General features: G+C 31.5%; 1 pseudogene; it reads right to left on the minus strand.

The window, feature by feature from the left end:
* Nucleotides 1-7249: 7249 nt before the first annotated feature.
* On the minus strand, nt 7250-13409 carry LOC147909080 (uncharacterized; annotated as a pseudogene).
* Between the last annotated feature and the right edge of the window lie 817 nt (nt 13410-14226).

Below are 14226 nucleotides of genomic sequence, written 5' to 3' on the forward strand. Positions count from 1 at the left end.
TATTGTCATCCATTTATGATCTAAAAGGAAAAAAGAAAGAAAAACATATTTCTGCGAAGTGACAAGCACATATGTGTGTCCTCAAATACCTGATGCACCCTGTAGATATCCATTGTTTAGAAGAAATATGAGATTAATATTTATTAGCACAGTCTGCCGCAAAAATGATTAATAAATCAATATATAGTATAGGTTACAGATGCATCAACAAGTTGAATAAATTTATAAAAGCGCATAAAGACAAAGAAGTAATTACTAACAATAATAATGTAATTTATAAGATCTAATGTAACAATTGCAACGTTTCTTATATAGGGCAGACGAAGAGGAAACTCAATACTAGAATAAATGAGGACATTAAAAATATAAGGCTTGATTCATCTAGACTTTCGGTTACGGAATATATATTAGAATACAATCATAATTTTGATTGGAAGAATAATGGATACGAAATCAAATTATAATAAAAGACTTATTTCCGAAACATTATATATAAAAGAATAATTAAATGATATCAATTTAAAAAAAGACATCGAATCTCTAGATGATATTTATGTTTATTTGTTAAATTTAATGTCGAATAATAACGACAGCACTTAGTTCCTTTGTCTCTCAACATTTGACATACATAAGTTATCATTTGCGGTTATACTTTCTCAAGATCTGTCCTGCATCAGTGAATAATAACTGATTCTAAATTTTATATTGGGTATGGGAATAAGTTTCCGCCCATTGCAGAAAGATGTCGTTAGTAGCATTGCTCGTGTGGCTATTGGATCGCGTGCTACGCAATATGGCGCCGGTGGTTACCAACCACGGCGAAGGACGTATGGCGGGAAAAAGTTAGGTTGAGAATGAGCGCTACGCACTGCTTCTGATTTTATGCCATGAAGCGTTTTAATACACACTTAATGCCTAATTAACTAAATACTGAATACAAATGTTGATTAGAAAGTAGAGACGTGATTGCGCGTGTAAGTCGGCTCGGATACCGGCATCGTGTCGCGGAGTTACAATACTAGAACTATGAAAATACACTCTAAGAATTTATCTGACGACGCTAATAATTATCGCGGACATGAATAATGATCGGTATCGGCCTCGCGGAATACACAAAGTAATTCGGAGCTTTAACGTCCGAGTTCTAACTTACTGACTATCGCAGAGACTTACACGAGGTCTGCATGCGGCACGCCATGACGCCGGAGAGAGAATGGGAAGAGTCATGGAAAGAACGACCGTATCAGCGTCGCGACGGACGCGCGCAGCGCCGCAGCTAACGTTCGCAGCGCCGCAACTAACGCTCGCAACGCCACACTCGTGTGTTTGATAGAACGGCAAGACATGTTTTTGAAAGGTGTGTGTCCTCAAACTTTTGAGCCCAATAGATGCCATAGATGGCATTCGTTTCAAGCGAAACAAAGAGTAACTTTTTTTGCGTTGAAGATGTCGGAATTTATTCCAAAAAAGCAACATTTGCGGGAAGTTTTACTCCATTATTTTATTTTAAAGAAAAGTGCTGCGGAAACACATCGTTTGCTCGTAGATATTTACGGTGAGCGTGCTCCATCGAAAACTAGTTGTAAAGAATGGTTTCGATGATTCAACAGTGATGATTTTGACGTGCGTGACAAAGAACGCGAAAGTGCACCGAAAAAATTTGAAGATGCAGAATTGCAAGCATTACTCGAAAAAGATTCGTGTTTATCGCTCGATAGGTTGGCAAAAGAATTAAATGTTGATAGATCCACTATTGGAAAATGTTTACACGCAATGGGAATGATGCAAAAAGAAGGAAATTGGGTGCCATACAAATTAAAAGAGAGAGACATGGAAAGACGTTTGGTCATTTGCGAGATGCTTCGTCAATGACAACAAAGGAAGGATTTTCTATATCGTATCATAACTGGCGATAAAAAATGGATATACTATGATAATCCTAAACGCTTGAAGGCATGGGTGATGCCAGGTGAACCAAGTCCAATGCCAAAACGAAACATCCATGCTTCGAAGATTATGTTGTGCATCTGGTGGAATCAAAGAGGTATTATATATTATGAGCTGCTCAAACCATCCGAAACCATCACTGGCGATCGTTATCGGCTACAACTGACACGTTTAAACCTTAAGCTTTGAAAGAAAACCGGATAATATGGGACAATATGAGACATAATGGGACAATAGACACAACAAGCTGATTTTGTTACATGACAACACTAGGCCACACGTTGCAAAACCGGTCAAGAAATACTTGGAAGGAGTAAAGTGGGAAATTCTGCCCCCGCCGTATTCACCGGACATTGCCCCTTCAGATTTCCATTTGTTCCGATCCATGCAGTCGGTCCTTTCTGGAGAACGATTCAATTCTTATGAAGGTATCAAAAAATGGCTTGATGAATGGATCGCTTCAAAAGAATCAGATTTTTTCATTCGAGGAATCCGTTTATTATCGGAAAGGTGGGAGAAAGTTGTCGCTTCCGAAGGAGCATACTTTGAATAAACTCACTTATATAAATTTGTTTAAATAAACACATCTTTTTCATTTAAAAAGGACGGAAACTTATTCCCATACCCAATACTTTACATTTGTAATAGACTACTGCATATTTACTAATTTATATAATTTGTAAAAATATGAAAAGAAAGAGCATAAAGAACCATAGCACAAGATGTCGTTAATGATATTTAATTATTCTTGCATTACGAATTACAATAAAAACATTAAACGTTTCGGCCACAATCTGGCCATCAGTAAAATTAATAATATTCTTAAAACGCAGAGTTACATCAAGTTGGAATAAAATTCAACCGTGTGTTATAATTGTAAAAATCGTGTTTGCATCAATGCGACGCTGCTTCATATAATAATGTTAGAACGTCAGAAGTCATATAGTAAAATGTGTAGAACGAGAATTTCCAGATTCTAATTTACAATAATTTATTTTATTATTAATATCCTTTAAAACGAAGTATAAAACAAAAGAAATATTATCTGTTTTACAGCAAAATAAATCGATGAATTTCAAGTATAATCATTGCACAGATAGAAATTTGTCGTGATACTATGTTGTTATTGGTCGTATTACATGGTCACATATTTTTTCGCTATTTATATCCATGAGCCAAATAGTTTAGAAAGTTCTAGAATTACTTATTAAGTGCGAGAGAGATCTTTCTTTAGAAGAGGAAGATAAACATCAGGCAAACCTTCAGTGTCACTTTGTTTATTGATCCCACTTATTTGATTTTTAATATATATCATTTCTGAAATTCTTCGTTTCATCAATGATTGTTCTATATCTAAAATTTAATGTTATTCCAATCAAACTCATGCATTTCATTCACACGGTGACGTGAAACAACTGATATCTTAGAAGTAGATTTCTTAATATCAGTCTTGTGTTCTTTAATACGAGTTTTTAATTTTCTCTTAGTTTGGCCAACATATGACGATTCGCAATTCAAACAATTAATTTTATAAACTACCCCACAATGGTCATCTTTAAGCAAGGGATCTTTTCCTGTTTTTATAATTGTATTTAATTTATTCATCGGTTTATAAGCTATATTAAAACCATGAATATATGCAAGTTTTTTGAATTGTTCAGAAACCTTGCTTAAGTATGATATCGCGAAAAATTTTTTGTTGTTGGAATCATATTCATTATTATTTAATTCGCGATTTTTTTCTGGATTAGTTCTATTTTCCAAAGTTTTTATTCTATTGTTGATCGTCGAAAATACGAATTTGAGAGGATAGCCATTATTGAGAAGAGTGTGAATTAATTCCGAAATGTTCTTTTCATGAAATTTGGGATGGGACAACATTAAAATTCTATCAAGCTGCCCAATGATTACTCCTTTTTTATGTGCTAATGGATGATTCGAAAAATAATTTAAATATTTCCCCGAATTGATAGGTTTTTTATACATATCAAAGATGATGCTTCCTTCTTGAATCATTAATTTAACGTCCAAAAAATTAATACCGTTTTCATCACCAAAATCAACCGTAAATCTAAGTCTGTCGTGATATGAATTAAATAAATCTAGAACCTCTTCAACCTTTTCCTCATGTACAGCTAACACAATGTCATCGACATATCGCAAATAAAACGGAGAGATGATATTATTTGCAATGAAAATTTCTTGTTTTAAGTCTTGTAAGACTTCAAATTCGCTAGTATAGGCGATAGAGGAGAGCCCATTGGCATGCCAAAAATCTGCTTAAATATTTTTTTATCAAATCTGAAAAACGTGGAGTTAATTATGATCATAACTGCTTTAACAAACTCATGTAAAGGAATCGAAGTCTTATTTTCAATTCAGTTCCATCTACATTCAATGCTTTTTAATACTAAATCCGTAGGAATGTTAGTGTACATGGAGACCACGTCAAATGATATGATATTAAAATTTTTTTCGATTACCTTTCCATTAAGTTTGTCAATCAAATCAATCATAACTATTTTTTACATAACTAAAATTATTATTATTTCTATTGTCGATAATTTCTTTTAAGAAGGTCGCCAGTGGATAAAAGGCGCTGTTAATGCAACTAACAATTAATCTTAGTGGATGACCTTCTTTATGAATTTTTGGCAGTCCGTAAGATCTCGGAAGTTCGCTATCAAATACATATAATTTTTTGTATATGCTTGGGTCAATGTACCCCTTGTTTTTCCAATTTTTTAATAAATTTCTAATTTCTAAATTTATTTTATTAGTAGGATCTTTATCTATTACCTTATATGTCGTCTGAACGTTAAGAATTTCATACATTTTCTCTCGACAATTTTCACGATTCATGATTACCGTGGTGTTTCCTTTGTCCGCTTTCGTGATTAATATCTCACGATTCTCTGAGATGAATCGTTTAACCTCTCTTACACCTTCCTGTATAATTTTGTTTTCAGCCGATTCCGTATCACAATTATTAATTTATTTGAGAATGTGGAATGTCTCATTTCTGACTGATTTACAAATTTCCTCGTTAGTTTTAAACAAATTATGTTCGACGTGTTTAATGAACTCACGTGTAATACGTTCTTTGTTGATTAATTTATTAGGTAAATTAAAATGTTGACCCAATTGTAAAACTATTTTAGCTTTATTTGGAATGTCAACCTTACTCAGATTAATGAGCCATTTCTCATTGGTATTTGAGATATCAAATTTCGTATTGAAGCTGCCAGGATCGATCTTAATATTGTAAACCGAAAATGTTTTATTTGATATCATTTTACGTTGACAGATGCCCAAGTTTATTGTATAACGTCTATGATCTATTTATTTCGACCACCACTTACCGCTAAAGCCATTTATAGGAAAACGGCGGAAACAAAGTTGTACATCTGATATATTCATACAGTATTAAAAATTCATTCTGTTGCAATCAAAATAAATATTAAAGGTTGTGTTAAAATCGGACAGACGAAGAAAATATGATTGCGTCCTCACGAGAGAAAGAATGGGTGTGCGAGAGCGCACCGCGCGGAACGATTCGAGTGAGAGAACGGCACAAGGTTGATATGATGCACGACAGTAAAGAGAACTCCGTTTCTTTGTAATTTAACAAAAGAATTTTCTTTAATATGCTCAGTTACAAAGTCAGAAAATAATAATTAATTAAATATTAGATTAACAGAATATTAAATGCGGTCACCTTTTCCAAATGATATTTTGGAATCGCGGTAATGGAAAATCTCGGCGATTTTCTCGGCACTTCTCGAAAGATTCGTTTTATAGCAGTTTCACTAAGCGGTTAGCACGGCGATTTTACGAAGCGAAATTATGACTCTAAGAACTCTAAGAACTTTTAGACTCTAAGAACTAAGGACTCTAAGCAGGAGGACGGCGAGAAGCATTTATTGCTTTCGGCCTGGGCTTTCTTCTTGGGAAAAAATCCAATAAAATTTTGCACAATCGCAATTATTACGTGGCATTAGGTGTACAAAATTGATTGGCGCTTTGGATTCTTTTCTAACGACGTTCAACGTAACAGTCATGCGCGACAGAAAATCCGTGCGTGGGATTGGTGATAGCGCGTGATGTATTCGTCGGAGCGCGGCGCTCGCGTGCGCGAATTGAATCGTTCTAGAACTTTCGATTGTCCGTTGCCGGTAACGACAACTAGTTTGCGTGTAACGACTTGTTTTTAAAAAGAACAAAGAACGCCAAATCGCTGATTTTAACGAGGATTAAGATCATGCTCGAGATGAAATCACGAGCTCAATTTATGCATGCGTTCAATGACAATTAATATCGGTCGACTGAAAGAATTCTTGCCTTTCTTTCGAATTACTGATCTCAAACAATGGGCAATAAAGGGACCATTCTTTATTTTAAGTATATTCATAGAATATTAGGAATTCATTCTGTTGCAATTGAAAGAAATATGTAATGTATGATCAATATTTATTATAATTATAAGTTACATATGTACTATTAAATATAATATATATGCATATGATATTTATATATATATATATATATATAATATATATATGTACCATATGTTTCAATTTTTTCTAACTGTTTTGCATGAATTGAAGCTTATAGAAGGTTACGTAATAAGAGTCGAAAATATATATATTTACTTGCATCACTAGAAAGTGCTGTCTCATATATGTGTACTCTGAAAAATAGGTGATATCTTCCTAAAAATTTATTAAAATGAAAAAGTCAGATCATGTTCAAAAACAGATCTTCAAAAATGTAAACCTACCAAAATTTAAATAATTAATAATATACATTACTTTGAAAAGTAACTGATATATTATTAAAGGTCCCGGTTTGAGAACTTTGTGAACGTACATAAAGCGTATTCTCAAAAATGTTAACCTTTAAAAATTTTAATGATTATCTGATAGCAGTATCAGGCTACTCCTCGCCCTGATGAAGTGAACTGCAAGGCTGACGAAACGTTGGCATTCCAAGAATGGATCTAGACACGGAGAAAACCTGCAAAACACACAACAGTTATATTTGATAGCATATTAACATGACAAGTAACTGATGTATTATTAAAGGTGCCAGTTTAAAGTAAACATACATCAAGTATATCCCCAAAAGCCTTAATAGACAAAACGATACCGAATTTTTACCCGATACTTATTCACAGATCATCCAGTCTCTTTCTCCCTCTTGATTGCTTTCCCTTCCCTATCCTTCTCTTCTCTCCTTTCCACTTTATTCTTTCCTTCTTATTATTTTTTCCCCCTTCCCTTTCTAGTTTTCCATTTCAACCTTCTTGTCTTTATATGTCGTACTTTATATCTTAGCTTCTTAGAGAGACGATCAATTTCGATTCCATTCGCATTGCCTAATCTATAATACATCATTTCGACACACACATAAGGTATTTATTATGAATTTATTTGTTCTAAACTCATCATTCATATACAATGCACGTTGACAATTTACTCTTTTTTTCTTATGTGCTTGTCTTATAATATCAAAGATAATTTTTGCCTCTTTCTTTTAATTTTGACTTATTATTTACGACTTATTTGTACTTTCCTTTTTACTGTTTGCGACTCGATTCGTACTTTTCTTATTATTCTTATTATTTTTATTTACTTCTACCGTTAATTTATTATTACAATTTATATTTGCTAACAGAAACATGTTCGTCCTTATACACACATACGGTTCGGAGGAGCACATTTTTGTCAACTATAATCATTTGTTTGATTTCCTCTCAATTTGGAGCGAGCTTTATAGTTAATTTGCGTCCGAATGCGAATTTTACTCGATTTCTTATGTTTTTTATCTACGTTATAACTCTATTGTTAATTACCATTGTTAATTTATTTTGTCACACTAACTTATTTGTCACATTGAAAATGATCCAATTAGGATCGAAACGTTTGTTTTGTTCACCTTCTGATTGTCAAATTATATTTTACGTTTTTAATTTATGACATAGTTTTATTTCAAAAAAATTTGTTTAACTACTCATACAGTTTGTCAATTTATATTTTAGGCTCGTAGCCCTTTTTCCTTTTTACTTATATCCCCAAAAATTTAAACTTTAAAAAATTTAAATGATTTTCTAATAATATATTACCATAACAAGTAACTGATATATTATTAAAAGTGCCAGTTTAAAATGAACATACATAAAGTGTATATATTATTATCTAAATTTAATATAATATATTATCATGAAAACTGATGTGTTATTGAAGGTGCGAGTTTAAAACGTACATACATACAAGTAAAACAGATTATAATTTCATTCTAGAAAATAAGTGCGATATGTTATTCTTAGTGCACGAAATATAAAAGTCGTTTATTGAGATTTGATTTGAAATTTATACTAGCCCGTACAATGAAACATAATTACTCGTAATTCCAGAATACCAATTTATTAATGACTCAGAGAAAGAACATGGCTGCTTTTAAAAAACTTTCGATAGATAGAATATTGAAATAAAAGAGTTATAAAAATGATTCAAATTAAAAGTCTACAATCTTTCTTTAGTAAAATTTCGAATTTTCGTATCTTCCGATTTTGAGTTCATATCATACTTTCAGCGAGTGATTTATTAATTAAAAAATGTTGTCTTATTGCCTGAAACGAGCAAATATTAAGTTAATCCAAAATTTATAAATATAATGTTCTCAGATCAAATACAAAGAAGCTATACCATTAAAAGTGTATTGATTATTTGACATAATATATATTCACTTCGTTATAGAGCTTTTGAAAGTATCGTTCTAATGTAATACTTTTCGTACTTCAATTTCTCGGCAATTTCGGCCGCTCAACATGTATAAATAAAAGGAAAAGGGACATTGAAAATAAGTTTTAATAAATTATATTACTCGTATGTTCCTCCAATTTATGTATAATAACAAAAATAATTTCAAAATACTATAATTTATGAGATATTGACATTTCCATGATTTTCCATGAGCGTTATATAGCACGTTCATAGAAATGATTTACAAGACCTCGGCGTGGTCTCGCGCGTTGGGTGCGAGATCAAAATGTTAGAAATCGCACGATCGATTCTTTTTTTTTTGTAATTTTTTTTTTAATAAGTGACATTGTTAATAAACACATGTTACAGGACAAATATATTTTTATTTAATTATTGAAATTATATGTGTATTTCTAAAAGTATTAAACCGACAATTGTAACAAAAATAATTCGATGCGTAGAATAGATAGAAAATCAATATTTTTATATTATTTTAAATGAAATCTGTTTACTTTTAGAAAAACTCCGAAAAAAAATCATGTTTTTGTAATAATATTAAGTTTGATGTCGATCAGTACTTTCTGTTAAATATTTCTTTTATATCATCCGAATGTAAATTCTGATAATAAACCAAATCGTAAATTTGCGATGATTAATATAATTATAGGATGATGTTAATATAATTTTATAGTTCACAAATTAAAAAACCTTTATATGTTGTGCAGTATACAAATAATTTTTTATTTATGTATTAAAGTGATTCGGTATTCTTCCTACAGTTGTTGGAATACACATTGTTAAATTTTCCAGCTCGGAAATAGTGGCACATTTTGGACCGACTTTTGAAGCATCGCCTTCTTTTGTCCCGTCGCCTTATTGCTCAACGCTCAACATCTGAGCTGTGCACGGACGTGTATTTCAAGATACATTTAACAATATAATTGACAATAATATAATACAATAATTATAATGAATTACAATAATTTTCGATATTAAGGAGTTTTTGCAATACCGTTTATCCAGATACGATGAACTAAGGATATCGATCAAGTAACTTTTTTTCTAGAACGAAAACTGAAAAATTTTATGTACATATACACATACATACAAAAACTTTTTACTTTTCACGTTTTCGCCGTAAGGAAAAAGATACATAATCGATACCATGATCACGTTACCTTCTTCTTAGCGACTATTTTAGAAAAAGATAACGTAACTTTAGCGGTCACCGTATCTGGATCCACGTTATTGAAAAAATTTTATTATCTTTGCAGCTCTATTATTGATGCGTCTTTTAAGTGCATTTTATTCCAGGTTTATTCCATTAAAAAATAATACAAACTGATGATCAAATATATGATTCGGTAAAGTAAAATTCTATATTAAAATAATAAAATTGAAAATCTTAATCAGACTCTCACTACTTAAAATAATAACAATACCAATTTAAGGCTAATAAGAGTCGACACAGGACGAAGTGCGTAATTTTAATGTGGAATGATGATTTAACTCCAATAACTCCGTGATGTATTCTTTATTCAACATGCCTTCTTTATCCACGTGTTGAATAAAGAAGATATCATGGAGTTATTGCGGGTTTGACTACCGGCCGAAGCAATATTTTTTGCAATAAGTTTATTACAATTTTTTAAATTTGGGAAATTTAGGGGGATTATTAATATTTCAGATTGATTGTGTTGAAAGTCCGACAATCATATCGATACGCAATTATCATTTCTGAAATTAATTCATTTATATGAATATATATAATAGTTCAACATCTTAACATTCAGACCAGTGGCGCTTCATATTTAAAGTAATGTTATTTAACATAAACGATCTTGTTTCCAACCTTATTGTTTAGATTCGGAGGTTGCGAGAGGAATATGCTTGAGAATTTCTGTCTCCTTTATAATTTTTTAGATCAGACGTTCGAACTATCTTTAAATAAAGCGTAGGCATTTTCGTCCTCAATATAAAAAAATCTGTTATGACTGAAAGGAGAGGAGACAGGATTCGAGAATTCTTTACGCAGAAGCATGGGAAAGCTACGATAGCTGTGTAACTCGAGGTATCCTGAGAGTTAGATGAACTCGAGGGATTCTTTTCCTTGCCTCGTTAAGTGAGATATTTTCGGCAGAAGCCAGAGCATTATTTAAGGCTCGGAAATACTTTTAGAAAATTAGAGTTATTGAGTTGTTAAACAGACACCTTCCGTTTTTAAAAAGTCTTATTTCTATTCTTATCCTAAGGGATCTTCGTCCATAGGTAAATGGATAAAGGTTACAAAAAGTGAAACATAAAGAAAAGAAAGAAAAGATCGTATTTCTAACGCTTTCTTATTCTAAGGTTAAATTTTAAAATAAGTATATGAACAATAGTCACACCTCTCTCTTTATATAAAAATTTGATGTATCTTCAAATTTTATTTCTAACCAAACGTCTTAGTACTTCTGAATCTAATGTGTCTAACTCATGGCAGTAGGTGGGGCGCGAGCAGTATAATGTTGTATTGGAGTATGATTACCAAAACTACATTGATTATAATAATTTCCGAATAATTGCTTAAGTAAATTAATTATACTTGAGAAAAGATCGATCTTATAAAGAAATATAAACAGATCAGAGCCAAGGGCTATATATCCTGCCATGTGAAGATACAGTACATAAATCTCTCCATCCAGATAATCTTTTATGTTTTGCAATTCAATCTGTTAAATTGTTTAATTCTTTTAAACTTTTTCTCAAAGTCTGTAAGTGTTCAGGATTCATGTGAACTTCTGTTATTGAATCCAATAGTATATCAGTTAGTTGGTGCTTTATAAATGTCTCATTAATAATCTTTTGATGTATTAAGAAAATGGTTTTATGAACTTCAATCTTGTGTTTGAGCAAATTTTTGGGTGTCATTTTTGGGTTGTAGTATCGGAAATTGTTATACAATTCGGTTTTAGGTAAAATATAAAATTTTGATGAATTCGCGCGACGGGATATTTTGTCAGAACAGAATATATGTATAAGTTCTTCTTACGGTGCAATTCCAATTCAGTCTTGATTCGTATGTAGTTGTATTCAGAGCGTATTTTGTATCTGCATATATTTAGTCGTGCATTTTTCAATATCACGTTTTGTAATTATTTCTGTAAAACAATTATCTTTTATTCCTACTTTATAGTCTGGATACATTTTAATAACTGATATTGTCCGAGTCTTTTAGGCTATATTTAATTCTAGCTCGCCAATCGGCACAAACGGTTCTAAAAGGGTCTAAAATAAGCTTTTGAGTTGTATCTACAATTGATTGATTGTCTAACCAACCGTGTCTGATAAGTGAGATTACTCTAGTTAACTCTAAATTTTTATCTTTTATTAAGGGAATTAAAGATTGAATAAACAATTGTTTTTGTGATAAAGCTCACTTATATATCACTTATATAAGAGTGGTGTAATGTATTTCATCTATCGGTACAGGGAAATTATGTTTATGTTCCCTGAAAATGTTAAATGATTCTTTAGGTGATAAAACATATGATTTAACTGTTCCATCAACGATAAGTATTTCTATTTTTCTAATATCATCCGTTAGTTTTTGTAATTCGTCATCCAAATTTAATAATGCCTCATCTATCCAAATATTAGCTTCGTTGGCTTTAGACAAATCTCTAATACGATTAAACTGTTTGTTCAAATTTCTTATTGTGGCTAAGTAATTTCGATAGCTTTTCCACTGTCGGTTAAGGTTTTAAATATAATACTAATTTGATTCTTTACATACTGAACAATATTTTTCTGATCGGCATACAATTTATCTATTCGTTATTGTAATAACTCGCATCTGTGTCAGCTAAAGTTCCAAATAATGTTTTACTTATTTCTTCTACGAAGTCGAATAATCCGCGTTTAGTTTACGTCCTTCTTCGAAGTACCGCAAAATGTGACATATCGTCGATTTCGGTGAGTCGCTTTAATCATCAAGCAAGAGTGTTTAGAGGAACAAGTACAATTTTCTTCATTAAGCAACTTAAGAAAATCTCTGATATAAATTCATATTCGCAACTAAGCATATCATAATTTTTCTCTAAATTCGTTAAATCATAACCTATCATTATCTTCCGCTGTTCATGGTACAGTTCAATTTTGTTTAACATTTCAAGGTAAATGACTTCGTTGTCATCGAATTGCGTAATGGTATATTTTTCTATCCCTTTACTAGGATGACTCTGGAGAATTAACAGAAAAAAGATTGGAATAATTCGTTTAGAGTTCATCTTGTTCACTTGTAATAAAAGGTTTAATGTTACTCCTGTGATACTATTTAATTTCTGTGTTTTCGCGAACATGTTAAGTTATGAATTTGTCATGTCGAATCACAGGAAACCGACTCTTCCACTGAGGTTCGAATAATTTAGCATTGAAGTTCTTCGCGAGTATCAGATCATTATTTTCTATTGGAGTATAGGATTTAGTAGAGAGGTTGGTCCTGATAATCACGTATGTTCTACGTGCCTCTTCTAATTTATTTTCATGCTGTGTATGCAGATCATCTATTTGCTTTTGGAGGGATAATCTATCATTTTCTTCACTGAAGATGTGATTAGATTCCGTGCCAAATTGTAACTCGTAGGGTGTGTATCCTGTGTTCTTATTTACCATATAATTATATATGAGCATTTCCTGAGGCAGTATCATGTATCTCATTGCTTTTGTTCTTTCATATAACGTCTTATATATTCTATATATAAGAATAATGTGTGACTTTTCCCGTTTGATTGTGTAAACTGACGTGAATATATGTTTGGCATGTAATTGACCGCAAAGTGTTTTGAATTCATTCGAAGTGAATTCCAGAGCGTTGTCTAATAGGAATTCTTTGGGTTTGGGCCAAAATATCTAAACCAAGAATACCAGAGTGCTCTAATAAATGATGCAGTCAATTTATCTATAATAGGTTCTGTTAATATGTAGATAATCTTGTATAATCAAAATATAACAATTTCCACTATTTATCAACTCAAATGGTCCCGTAATATCTATAGATATCTTTTTGTTAGGAGCTCGAGGGATATCTGGAGAGGAATATATATAAAGTTTTTAGGTACCTGGTTTGTTGAATTGACATGATTCACATTTATCAATGATTATATTTTACCAATTGTATTTTTGTTTAATTCTTTGAAGTGTTTTCTCTCCTGAATAATGTCCGCCTAAGATTCCAGAATGCGCATCTAAAATAATCTCTTTTTTATTTAATATTTCAGAAAAAAATATATATATATATGTACAATATATACAATATATATATAATATATATATATTAGGTGTTGGAATTAATTCGTAGCGTTTTTTTAATGAAAGAATGTTATTTATTTCACATGAGCATTAAAAAATACATTAATGAAAGTACTTCCCATCACTTCCCATCTCTTGTAAAACGCTACGAATTAATTCCAACACCTAATATATATATATATATATATATATATATATATATTATATATAGTTTTTCTCTCCGAGA

This window comes from Acromyrmex echinatior, chromosome 7 (genome assembly GCF_024713525.1).
Source record: "Acromyrmex echinatior isolate Ae372 chromosome 7, ASM2471352v2, whole genome shotgun sequence".
NCBI lineage: Eukaryota > Metazoa > Arthropoda > Insecta > Hymenoptera > Formicidae > Acromyrmex > Acromyrmex echinatior.